At 31.4% G+C, this 13,396-nt stretch overlaps 1 protein-coding gene across 1 annotated transcript in view; it reads left to right on the forward strand.

Annotated features, from left to right (window-relative positions):
- The window catches only part of LOC126771558 (uncharacterized), a 33,596-nt gene that overhangs the window by 15,960 nt on the left and 4,240 nt on the right, over window positions 1-13,396 (forward strand). The window lies entirely within an intron of this gene.

Raw genomic sequence — 13,396 nt, forward strand, 5'->3', positions numbered from 1 at the left:
TTACTTCGACAGCGGAAATGCCAGCGTGTATACACGATCTTTTGTGAAAATCCTTTTTTCTCTCGATAAAAAGAATTTTTATACGACAATATGTATATGTTTTTTTGATGCATATGCTTTAATGGCATTTGAAAAAGTCGTTAATTTTCAGAAACGATTTAACGACATTGAATACAATAGTTATAGTGCAAAGAACATACGTATCAAAACAGCGCAGACGTACATATTTATAGAAGGCGCGATTTTCAACATTTTTTGAACGGGGTCAAACATCGAATTTCAAAGTAGTTCCGTAATATTTTCTGTAATTGGTATGCTATTCTATAGCAAATAATAATAGAAAAGTAAAATATTTTTTATTCTTGAATATTATACAAGGAAGAAAAAATTATAGTATCAATTAATTTTAGTGCTATTCTGTAAGAATTCACTTAATTACTCACCCGTAAAATGTTGACAACTGAATTATGGTAATATAATATTTTGATGCGTGTACGTATTCTTGAAATGTTATAATTATAATGGTCAATATCGCATATCAATTTCTGTCATTTCACGACCGTATTCTGCGTTGAATTTCAAGTTTGTTCTTACAGAATAGCCCTATAGGAGAAGCAGTTTTGCAAAATACTAACTGAACCAAATTTAATTTTGTCGCATATATTTTTGTTTTAAGACTCTTTAACAAATACTTTAATGTGTTATTACTTATATTGTATTAGCTTCACTTGTTTATACTAACCAAGTCTATACAAATATATTAAGTAGATTTCACCTTACTTATAATTGTCGTATCTCTATAAATTTACGAAAATGTGTAATTCGTATAACTTTGTAATTGGTAGCTAGTTACGTTCGAGATGATCTAAGAACGTGGATAGTGGAACTCTTTAAAGCTAAGGAAGGAAGCTATTTAAAATCTATTAACTAAAAAATGTAGCAGTAAGTATTATTACTATTGGACATAAGGAAAAAAATTGCTAAATTTTTTTCTTCGCCGACAATGAGTGATTTTGCTCATTTTGGTTCACGCCGCTGTCCCATCTGGATTTCATTTCTTTGTATTACGATTCATTCTCTGTTTTCCTTTTCTTTTATCTGAAATTGAAAATAGGAGCAGAATAATGTTACTACATTTTATTATCAAGAAGAAGTAAATAAAACAACTTTCTTTGATTTGTTTTTCAGATTAAATTGAAAAAGAATCTCCGATTTTTATTGCTTTAAAAATAATTTTACTAAACTAAAAGTCAAACTCAAATTAAAATATATGTTAAAAATTTACATAGTTACATCGTGTTTATCAAATAGATTGAAATAATTGTCAGTTGTATTTTTAAATATACACGCTTTTATAGAACAAAAATAAATTCGTTTATTATTAAATAAAGTAGTAATTTTAAGTAGTAAATTTAAGTATTAATACTAATATATTTATTATTTGTTTATATTATATATTTTACTATTCGATTAGTTGATATTAGGCCTGAATCGGTTGAGTACAGACTCTCCTAAAACTCCAAGCACGTGCTCATTGTGATGACGAATGGGTGATACATCACTACATTATAAATTAGCAATGGCTCGAATCACTGGATATATTTATTTAAACGGGTAAACAAGTGGATAGGTTAAAAAAAATATTATTTATACCATATATAAATAAACATACATGTATATTACTAACGTCATCAGTTGGGGATCACCAATAATTATTCAGGAGTACAAGTGACAGCGTTTTGCCGACAGTAGAGGTGACAATATAATATTCTACAACCAATTACTTTAAAAAATATTATGATTTCGATATATTGTTTTCCTTATGTTAAAACCTAAATTTGGTTGATGATTTCTGTATAAGTAAAAACTAAACGTAAACAAACCAGAATGAATCTTAACATAAAGTCGTAAAGGCCACCTAATATTATAGATAGATAATATGATTAATAAAAATGAGGACTACGCGATAAGTTAAACAGTACACTGTCGATACCGTGAGTTTAACTAGAATTACTAATATAGTATAAAATAAACGAAACACAATGAAACATATAATTACATAAAACGAACGTGCTCATATATAACGATATAGCCACTGGTCGAAGAGAAACGCATAATTTCCCGCGTCATGTCCCACTCGTTTACCAACGATGCTCGTTGCGAGACGAGTCACAAAGGGCGGGATAAATCGCATTACCGACGCGTGAATTGTAAATTGGACATTACTCGTTACACCTATCCCGGGGGCACGGACAACTAACGACGACGAAGCGTAGTATATATAAACTGCATAATAATAAACATTTTCATACAAAAATGTTCAAAATATTCGAATGTTAGTATGTAACGTGTACAATGGTATTGGTTATTCTATTGTATAGTCATTAACCATTTTCATAAATAAAAAATACTGTTATATATTAATCCTGTGCCTACATTTTGACTCACTTTCGAATAATCTGTAATATTCCTTGACCGTTTCTCGAAAAGTAGTTAACTAATCTTACTTTTAAAAAAAACATAGTTAAAGCCCACCCCACTATAATCAATATATATATATAATCAAACACACCATCCAGAGATTATATATATATACAAAATATATATATATAATCTCTGGATCTACCTAACTGATTTTGAAAATTATTTTACCAATAGAAAATTACATCATTTGTGAGTGTATAGGCTATATGTTAACCTGAAAAATGAAAAGGCTTTTTCGTGGTAGTGGAATTTGCAAAGTTAGTCGGAGAAAACGGTCGAACGAAAACGTATCTTACGAACGCTGTCTTAACGATGAGAGATATATGATTGAGTTCTTGAGAAAAGTTGTAGAGCTTAATAATGCATACAAAAAAAACAGCGACAGCATATGTCTAACTTTTATATTTAAGTCACAAAAGTGGTTTTTTACATTAAAAAAATAATTTAAGTTGTTAGGTCATGTTTATTGGTCATATTATCAAAACAAAAGACTTTTCCCTTTTACTGCATATAATTTGGACCAATTGTTAAAGCGAAAATACGTATAGGTATAGAAAAGTGATATTTCTATTAGACGGTTTTTTTCATATATAACACGTCAATTTAATTAGAAATAAATTGCTTTATTACCAAGGACATTTAATTTAAATAAAATTCAATTTTACAATTTGTTTTTTGGTTGCATTGCTTAAGAGATAATTTAATAATACCGTAACAGCCTGTGAATGTCCCACTGCTGGGCTAAAGGCCTCCTCTCCTCTTTTTGAGGAGAAGGTTTGGAGCTTATTCCACCACGCAGCTCCAATGCGGGTTGGTGGAATACACATGTGGCAGAATTTAATAATACGCGAGACAATTTTATTAATGTTCGGCTAATCGATCACAAGTAAAAATGTTTACCGCCCAACGAAGTGGGCACGGCTCAACTAGTGAAGTAATAACTGACAATTTAAAGTTTAAGCAAAGTAAGAAAACGTGAGTTGCTTTCTATCTTTAGTTTTTTATGTATTCTATAATGACGTAATCTTATTAACCGAAAAACAGACCGCTTGCAAAATAAAGATAAGAACGTGTTTTTGTTTTATTTAATTTAGTATTTATTTAAATATACTTTCATTTATTTAAATTACTTACTTAGTCGAAGAAGTTCGTAGAATACCATTAAATAATATATTGTGCAAATACAAATACATACTAAATTCTGAGCCAAATTCATCGCGTATTTGTAGTGTATAAAATAACGTTTGACTAGCAATTTTCCCGGCAAATCACACCAATACCGATCTAATTGGCGCCCAATGGGACCCTAACGAGAATATTGTTCGCTCATGAAAGTAATAATATCATACTCCTGTAAATCATACACGACTATGATATAAACGTAGTGCAAACTTTGTAATTTAGAGCTGCATTTAAATGTATTAAATGTTAATTTAAATGAACACACACTTTATAAACAATATTTGTTTTTACGGTCTTTTCAATTATTTTTTTGACGGACGTTATATTTCAAGATTACTCATTAATTTTTCAATTTGTTCTTAGTAAATAAAAATTCAGGCCGACACAAGCTCAGAATAACTTAAACCTAAAAAAAATGTGTTTTAAATATTATTAATATATAGTTCACGATAAATTAGTTATTTTCTAGACTAATGTATCCTTTATATATGTAAACTCAAATATGTTTTATTTTCTGCTGTACCTCGAATATAAGAGGACGCGGCTACCAAAGACGACTGATATTTAATTTTGCTTTGTTTCCTTTCTTTTTGACGGCTCTTATAATTTTGTTGTTTTTCTTTCAATTAAAAAAACAATCGTTAGGTTACTGTAGATATCTTAATAGTATTATTTTCGAAATGGAACCGTATCATTAATTCGAAATATTAACTGAGCTTTAAAAAGAATACGTTCCCATAGTTTTCATTTTAACGAAAGCGACAGTTGGCAGTGGAAATATATTCCGCAACAGATTATATGCGACGTAATCCATTTAAAGCTACAAATAAAACAGGGTGAACGGGAGTGGTCCATGACGCAACAGGAATATAGTTTCACAGGCCGGCAGGCCGGAACAATTGAATTATGCCCAGCTATTAAATTCAACCCGTCTCGGACCGAGTAAACTTTATGCCTTCACTAATCGCTGCTGGTTAGTGCAGCGATTTATTTTATACCACTGCTTGACCACTGCAATTTAACTATTCTAAGTCGAACTATATGTCAAGACTTTAGACAATGCGGACTACAAGGAAATGTGTTAAACGGAGCAAAATAAAATGAAATATAAATGGTCTGGTTGCTATTTTGATATGCCCATACTTCCTATTTCACGCCTTTAGATATTAGAGCGTTTTAAGGGCTTATGGGATTTCTAGTCAGACAAAGATTAGCTAAGACTACATTTGGATCTTCAATTTTAATTCATTTTGAAAATTCACATGTCGGTCTCAACCACTTTAGTTAAAAACTTAAGTATTAAACTCTTTTACATATTAGATATATTCTAATGCTCGCATTCTTTGAAAGAAATGTTAGAAATATTTTCTATCTTTTTGTTTTATTGATGAGCCGATGCCAACGTCGATTTAGCACCCTTTGTGCATTAGGTGCTCGCAGCCGCGGGCCGACGCCGACACTCGGGGGCGGCGCGTGCCTCAAGCCACAAAACATCCATAGTATTAGGAACGCTTAAAAGCGATAAATCACTACTGTTAAGAACAAGCTAATATGCTTTACAAATACGTTCAAAAAAATTATTTGTGCTTTAATTGACGTATGTATAGTTTAATGAATAAAATAAAGAATATAACGCACTTTTAAGTAATGAAAACTAACAAGATAATTTATAGTACAACATATTTAAAGAAACTTTAACAAATTATATCCAAATATCATCACGTCCTTTAAATATGCGATATGTGACTCGTAACCCATCTGAAGTTAGTTAAGAAAACTGTTACGGAATACAGAGTAGCGTCGTGTCGCGAGACTTTGCATCTACCCCCTTAGCAAGTTTATGCATACAAGATGAGATGATATTAGTTTGCAACTCGCTCTCTGTATTGGCTCTGTACTGTCATTACAATATCTCTGATATGTTGATGCGTAAGCAACTTTAATGTAAATGTAAATTATTATTCAAATATTTCGTTAAACTTACCTTTAGCTAAATGTTTTTAGAGGAATTTGAAGCGTTAGGAGCAGGCTCTAGCGGTATAATTTATTCCTTCATAATAATGTCATATTTAGTTTAGTACTATATCTGTTTGATCTTATAAGTACTAAAATAAAAGTTACGCACAGAATGTTAAAAAATGTATAGTTTACTAATTTGGTTTTCCTGTAAAACATAAAATAGTTAACTTTTTAAAGGTATATAAGAGTCAGCTTCTCTTCAAAGCCTATGATTGAAGATTGACAAAAAAATAATGGCATCCAGGCATTTGTTTTAGCCAGAGATACTGCTAGTAAAGTAAAAATATCTAACAATAATCATTAACTCTAAGCGTTAAGTTTCTTCTAAACAAAAGTATTATTGATTCGAACGACCGGTTAAAAAACCAAATAACGACTATTTTCTGTAGAAATGTAATCAAATATCTAGATGGAGATTACAATATTTCTAAATCTTTAATATCCTAATCATAGAAATAGAGGGTACATAAATGTCAAGTCTTATAAAAGTCCTGAAGTAATAATCACGTAGGCTTCGACGGAACTGTCCCAATATTGCGTTGGCAGTCAATTATCTGATAAGCTTCGTCACCCTTCGCCTTAGAGTGTACTAAGAAATCACACATCGGCATCCCCGTTACCATGACAACTCCGTAAGAAAAATATCGGTACTCAATCGAAAATCGAACCGCAAACTTAATTACGTCTTTCCATTTATTCCGCCCTTGCCTTCCTATTAAGTTCCGGTTGCCTAAAATTAATTTGTTGTCCTAATATATTGCTAGTAATCTAATTGTCTCGGCTACAATGTTTCGATTTTAATTTCCTAGAATGTTACCGGTAACATACAGGAAAAGTTTCGTGCTAACGAACATCTGTAGCTAGGACCGCGTTTATATTACCTACAATACATTCTGGTATTTTATGAGAATTCGTATGCTATTTTCGCTTTGCCAATTGCTTTAATTGTGTTGAACTTTGTGCTTTCTATTTTCAACAATGAGAAGTAAGAAAATATTCGTATACTGTACATGTATACCTATATTTATATGAGAAAGGATGTACACAAAATAATATAGTCAAAAAAAGTTTTTTGACATTAAAACGTTTTGCTGGTTTAAAAATAAATAGCATATGTATACATTCACAAACAATAACACATTTTATAAAAGTATTCGGATTTTTTGATTTCATAAAAGTAAAATAGCATCTAAATCTTTGACAAAATATCATGATATTTTATATTTTAATAAAAAAAATTAACAAATATTCTCTATTCAAATACGATCATCAAATCAAAGAAGACTGTTCTGTCCGAGAAATCGTTGACGGATATGTCTTCAGGAAATCCCACAGAGATCATAGAGAAAATATACATTGAAACGAATAGATACGGTCTTTGTGAGCAAATTGCTAGTGGATACGGAATTGAGTTAGACCGGACGGAGAGCGTCCGCGGCCGATGCGACCCTTTGTCGCGTCATCAAACTACAAATTGGTAGTTTAGTTTTGCCGCTACCGGAGCGCTGCGGGCGATCGTTACGGAACACGAAACTTTGCAAAAAACGACTCTGAAACTTCATGTTGTTATACTCTATTTCAACGATACTTTTAAACCCAATGTAGATAAAATGTTATTATTTTTATCTACCCTAAGCTATAATAGTTTGTGCAACACTAATTTGACTCTCGCTTTAGGAGGAGATTACTATTAAAAGCATTTTACATTTTAATGAATTTCGAAGTGTTCGTACAAAGGAACGGAAAACCTTCATACTTGCTATCAAACAATGCTATCGTCAAACGGCTTCCGATAAAATTATATTTTTATTGAATGCACATAGCAAAGGTTTCGACGGAATAAAAATAAATAACAAGTTTAATTTTCAGTTTAATTTCAACTGTATCAACAAAATTGAATTGAAATTTAAACCATTGAAGCACTATTTACCGGACTAGCAATCAAGGTGCGGGCTGAAAGCTGGCATTCGCTAATGAAACGCAATGGAGCTGTCGCTACCCGTCACAGCGTGCAAGCGAGCGGAGTTAATTAAATTTTGACACCAAATCTGCAAATATATCCTGTGCATACTCAGTTTCCGTAATGGTCGGTCTGATTCAGCAACTCGTAGGCATGTATCGAAATGCATTGATTAAATGTTACTGATTTATAATTTGAGATATTATAGCATTCTGCTTTTCAGCAGCAAATGAACGCATTTAGTATTTAACAAAGTATATATTACGTGGTAGGTATTTAAACATAAAATAAAATTGAATACGGGGAAAAAATATATATTTTTGTATAAGGTAGGTAGAGTGGCGAGAGAGCCACCTGATGGCAAGTGATCACCACCACCCAATAGAAATTGGTATTGTAAGAAAATTCAATTAAATATTTTATTCAATTCCAACCTTGTGAACTAAAATGATATGTCCGTTGTGTCTGTGATTACACTGGCTCCCACAACCTTCTATTGTTTTATTCTGTTTTTGTACGTCAAAGGTCAATGCAATGAATATTACTTTGACCTAGCAGAAAAATTAGCCTTAATGAAGAACTCATACGTTTCTTTATCAACCTGTAAATATTGTTTTAACCTGTTTTATTCTCATATTATATGTATTTTCCCATATCATAGTATCCTTTTTGTCATTAGCCTATTAAATTTCTTAACTGTCTTAATTAATTCCGATTCGTATCGATAGATCTGATTCGTTAATTGCGTTATTGAAGCAATATTTCCGTATAGAGTCCACGCCTGTTAGGATGATGACTGATCCTTCCTTAATTTAGAAAAGTAGCGGTAATTTTTTTTTAATGTGTATACAGTATATCTAACTTTATGTAAGTTTACAGATTTTATTTTTGTGTTAAAATTGATAAATTTTTAAATTCTAAATATGTACCTATATTTTTTTTTTTATTTTATTATAATACCTTCTCGTGCAACTTCCACTTTGCACCGTGTTATTCTATTAAATGTTAATGTTTTAAAGCTATTTTTTTATTACAACTCTTATTTTTTTATATTTTTAGGGTTTACTTTTATAAAACACTTATTTATAAAAGTAAGCTTATAGTATATGATCTAAATATATAAAAGATACCAACTAAATCAAGTCCAAATATAAAAAAATTTGGAAATTAAATAAATTGTTTAGCACCGCCGTACTTACCCGTTTTCAGCCCTTGGAAAACGATTTCCGACAAATCATTTTTTCTGCTGATATAATATAAGAAACATCTGAACCAAATTTTAACTCTATATAAATTATAGTTGATATATTTAGGACTGAGTCAGTTCACTTTACAAAAATATATTTAATAATGATATTTCTAAACAATTACTCACTAAAAATTGTGCAACAAATGATGATACATAGAATAAATAAAAATATAGATTACCTGACTTGTGTGCAGGAACAAAACTGTGGTATCGATTAAAGGATTATCCAAAACAAGAGACGTTAAGGACTTTATCAACACTTGTAATCCACGGTGTCTTATAATGTAATCGATTGCCGGACAAACAATCTTCCTTTTAATCGACTTGCTCAAACATCGGGCTACGCTTTATCGAAGCGCACCAGATTGCACTCTCGCTGACAATTAAAATCCCGCATTCCTGACCTTTTCGTCAAATTATATATTATTTGATATCTGGTTAATTAATATCATTATTTTTAAAGAAAATAAAGCCAATAGCTGTTAACTTATTCAATTTAAATTATTTGTAAGTTTACAATTTTATATAACTTTTTATACTACAATCCGATTTTTAATAAATAGAAAAAATAGCTATTTATATATGCAAGGAATAAGTATCAATAATTTTAATATCATATTATTTATATTATGTAGAAAACGACTGATGGATTTTTGCAGAAAGACGGATGACTAATATAGAAAAAAACGATTCCTATAAGTCATTTAGGACGTTTAGCATATTTCTTACGATACGATCGTTTTGTTTCATATCAGTCAGGATTATATCGTAAATCAATTTAACAAGCGTCTGTGCCCTAAGTAAACTATCTTAATCGAACAAACAATATAAAATCATAAAAATGTCACGAACCCCTCAAATGTCCCTCATCATGTTTGGGATTGAATTGGACACTTCGTAACGGACACGTTTTTGTTTAACTCAACGTATTAGATGTTAATGTGTATCTATCATTGTAACTAGATCATTTCGCATTAAAATATATAAGTATTATATATAATACTTATATATAACCAGTCGTGGAATCGCTCGCGAAAAGTTAAAAAAGCAATTGCATATACGTGGTTCCGTTGGATAAAAATAAATCATAGAGAGGATGCCCTTTAAAAAACTAAATTTCGTAAAATCGTTTCTTAGTGCGCCTCAACATTTCAAGTAGCCAGACAGTCAGTTAATGGTTGACAGCTCTTTTAAACCTTTTTACCGTAATATAAATACTCGCTAAATTCTTAATAAAAATATACACAGGAAAAGTTAAGGCTTAAACCCGTCATATGTTTAGTAACTTTATATATATTATGCAGTAAATAAATATAATATAATAAACAGTACCGAATTAAGGGCCCTTCCCGCCTCTTTGTACCGTATTAATAAATTCTGCACACTCATCACGAACATTTTGCTGCTTATGTTATTAAGATAGAATGAAAGCAAAAGTCATATCTCACAAATTTTCATACAAGTACATACATTTGTACTTGTAATAGAAAACTACTGAATATTTATTTAACTTTTCTATTTTAATGTTTTATATTAAAATAAAAACATGACATCCATTTCCATTTTTATTACTGATCGATTTTGAAGCTCTAAATAAATATTAGAAGTATTATATTTGTTTTGCAGTTGCGGTATTTTGTTCATACTTGATAGTATATGTGGTTATAGTTTTAAATTATTTATTAATCTATGCCAATATAAAATCTTATTACGATTATTATATATTTTATATATTATTTTATGATTAAAATTAAAAACTTTTTTTTTCATCAAATAGTATATCGAACTAATGTAAGGTACATTATTTCGAAATGATAATTTGATATGACCGCAAAAAGCCCCACCAATGAATTGGGGTAATTAATGATTTACAATACGATAATAAGGCTAAAATCACTGTAAAAGTATTTTACTTGTTATTGTACTGATCACGAAGAAACCGGGCCTTAATCAATCAGGCAGTTGTAGTAAGAACTAGCACGTTCTGGTACTATCTGCTTTACCTTGGCTTACTACATTCAGTATATGGATAGCCTTCATACTATTAATTAGGTCACAACAATTCAACATTTTGTGAAGTTGAGGTGCAGTGAAGAAGCGTTATTAGGGATCTCTAAGGATCTCTAGGGATACTCAAGCGGTAGGTAATCCTCACGTCGCATTCATAGTCCAGACGAAATCCATAATCCAATTACGCTGCAGCCTCCAAACTGCACCCGGTCGGGACTTACTGCTGTCACACTGGAAGTGGTATTGAAGACGAAATTGTTTTATTCGAAACGCAAATATCATTCGATAATAATTTGAGATGACTTCTAACTGAACTTGAAACGATACTTCATCTTCTTCTAGTGGAAAATAACAGTATAAAATATTTTTTCTTAAAAATAGGTTTTCATTTGCATGAAATCAAAATAAATTTCATTCTAAGCATACATTTAGTTAAATTTGCATTATTCTTATGTAAGATATTCGATTTTGCTACAGATATAAAAAAGCCGAGATGGCCCAGTGGTAAGAACGCGTGAATCTTAGCCGATGATCATGGGTTCAAGCCCGGGCAAACACCACTGAATTTTCATGTGCTTAATTTGTTATTATAATTCATCTCGTGCTTGACAGTGAAGGAAAACATCGTGTGGAAACCTGCATGTGTTGAATTTCACCGAAATTTTGCCACATGTGTATTCCACTAACCCGCATTGGAACAACGTAGTGGAATAAGCTTCTTCTCAAAAAAGGAGAGGAGCCAGATACTATCAATAACAATATATTAAAAATTATATTACAAGTGCAACTAAATAAAAGACACCACTTCTAGTGCAATTAGTTAGCGAGGAATTTCGTAGAGCAGAGCTCAAGCGCCAAGAGTCGAGAGGCGTCGAGCACCTGGACGTGACTATCGACTGCCGTAATCTGCGCTTGCCTTTAGATATACCTCATACGATACACTTCTAGCACCAACGAATATTGGAGCTTTTAAATTAGGTTGTATTTTTTATATAAATAAACTTGTTACTTATGTTAGTAATGATTTGTGCAATATTGTAGGCTTTTACAACATGATCCCAGAAAAAGTAAAAATATTTTTTTTTCTTAATTCGAATTAAATTTAACGTTATTTTATATATTATGTTATATTTACAATATTCGTGTGGGTTATTTGTACAAATAGTAAGTAAGTCTAGGTAGGTACCACCCACTCATCAGATATTCTACCCCAAAAAGGCAGTGCTAGGTATTGTTGTATTCCGGATTGAAGTGTGAGTGAGCCAGTGTACTTACAGGCACAAGGGACATTACATCTTAGTTTCCAAGGTTGATAGTGCATTTGCGATGTAAGCGATCGTTAAAATATCTTGCAGTGCCAATCTATGGGCGTTGGTGACCACTTACTATCATGTGGCCCATATATTCGTTATTCCATTATTCTATAATATAAAAAAAATCATAGGCCATCTGACTGTAAGTGAGCACTTATGCCCATAGACGTTGGCACTGAATAAATATAAAACATTTCTTACACCTTTTTTGCGTAAACTATAGTGTCTCCGATGTACATGAAAATTAAGATATTATGAGATCCTGTAATTTTAATTGCTTATTCTTCCATCAAAACAGACACAGCAATAAAAAGTATTGATACTTTGCGGTATCTAGGTATATACTCTAACATTTTTACTTACCTCGACGAATACGATATAAATATATGTTTGTAAACACAAAACAATCGTTTCCTCACAGAGCTTAGTAAATCAGCAGTTTATTTACTTTGACATATACAAACTTTATTCGATAAGTCACATGAATAAATTGTTTGATTGAAACACTCATACGTCGATTCACTTCACTTCCGTTTTCCAGCAGTTAATTGATTGACAAGTATTTACAAGAATGCTCCATAATTGGACTCTCAGTCAACGGTGACACGTCGATAGGTCTATGTAAAAAGTGTCTGCGCCGACCAGGAGGGTTTTTGAATTTTAAACGGTATTCAAGTGGTCTGTCTGCTTTGAATCGTATCTACGCATTTCAAATATTTTTCTGTAAAAAATCTCATTTGCATTTATTTTATTTTCACGTATAAAATCATTTTTAAAAGATAATTTTGACATTGTTGAATGGTTTATCGCACCAATGAAGATAATTAAATCAAACACAAGCCGACGTTAAACTCTTAATATATTAATCGTAACATATTTGGAGACCGCGATAATGATGTAACATATTTGTATCCACTTAACTTACGCGAAATGTACTGAAGCGATAATTAATTAATTAAACACGAAATGCTTTTTTTGTTACGCTCTCGTTTGATTGCTAGTTTAAATTCGAAAAATTAAAGAGAAAATGACATCCCCTATATCAGAACTTTTTTCGAAAACCGTTTTGCATTTCAAATTCCCTATCATTGAAACGCTTTTAAGACCATTAAGCAATAGTTATGTTCGTCAAAGGGTCGACAGTAGCCACCGGGGTTTCAGTGACATTGTCCTCGTGCG

This window comes from Nymphalis io, chromosome 11 (assembly GCF_905147045.1).
Source record: "Nymphalis io chromosome 11, ilAglIoxx1.1, whole genome shotgun sequence".
Lineage (NCBI taxonomy): Eukaryota > Metazoa > Arthropoda > Insecta > Lepidoptera > Nymphalidae > Nymphalis > Nymphalis io.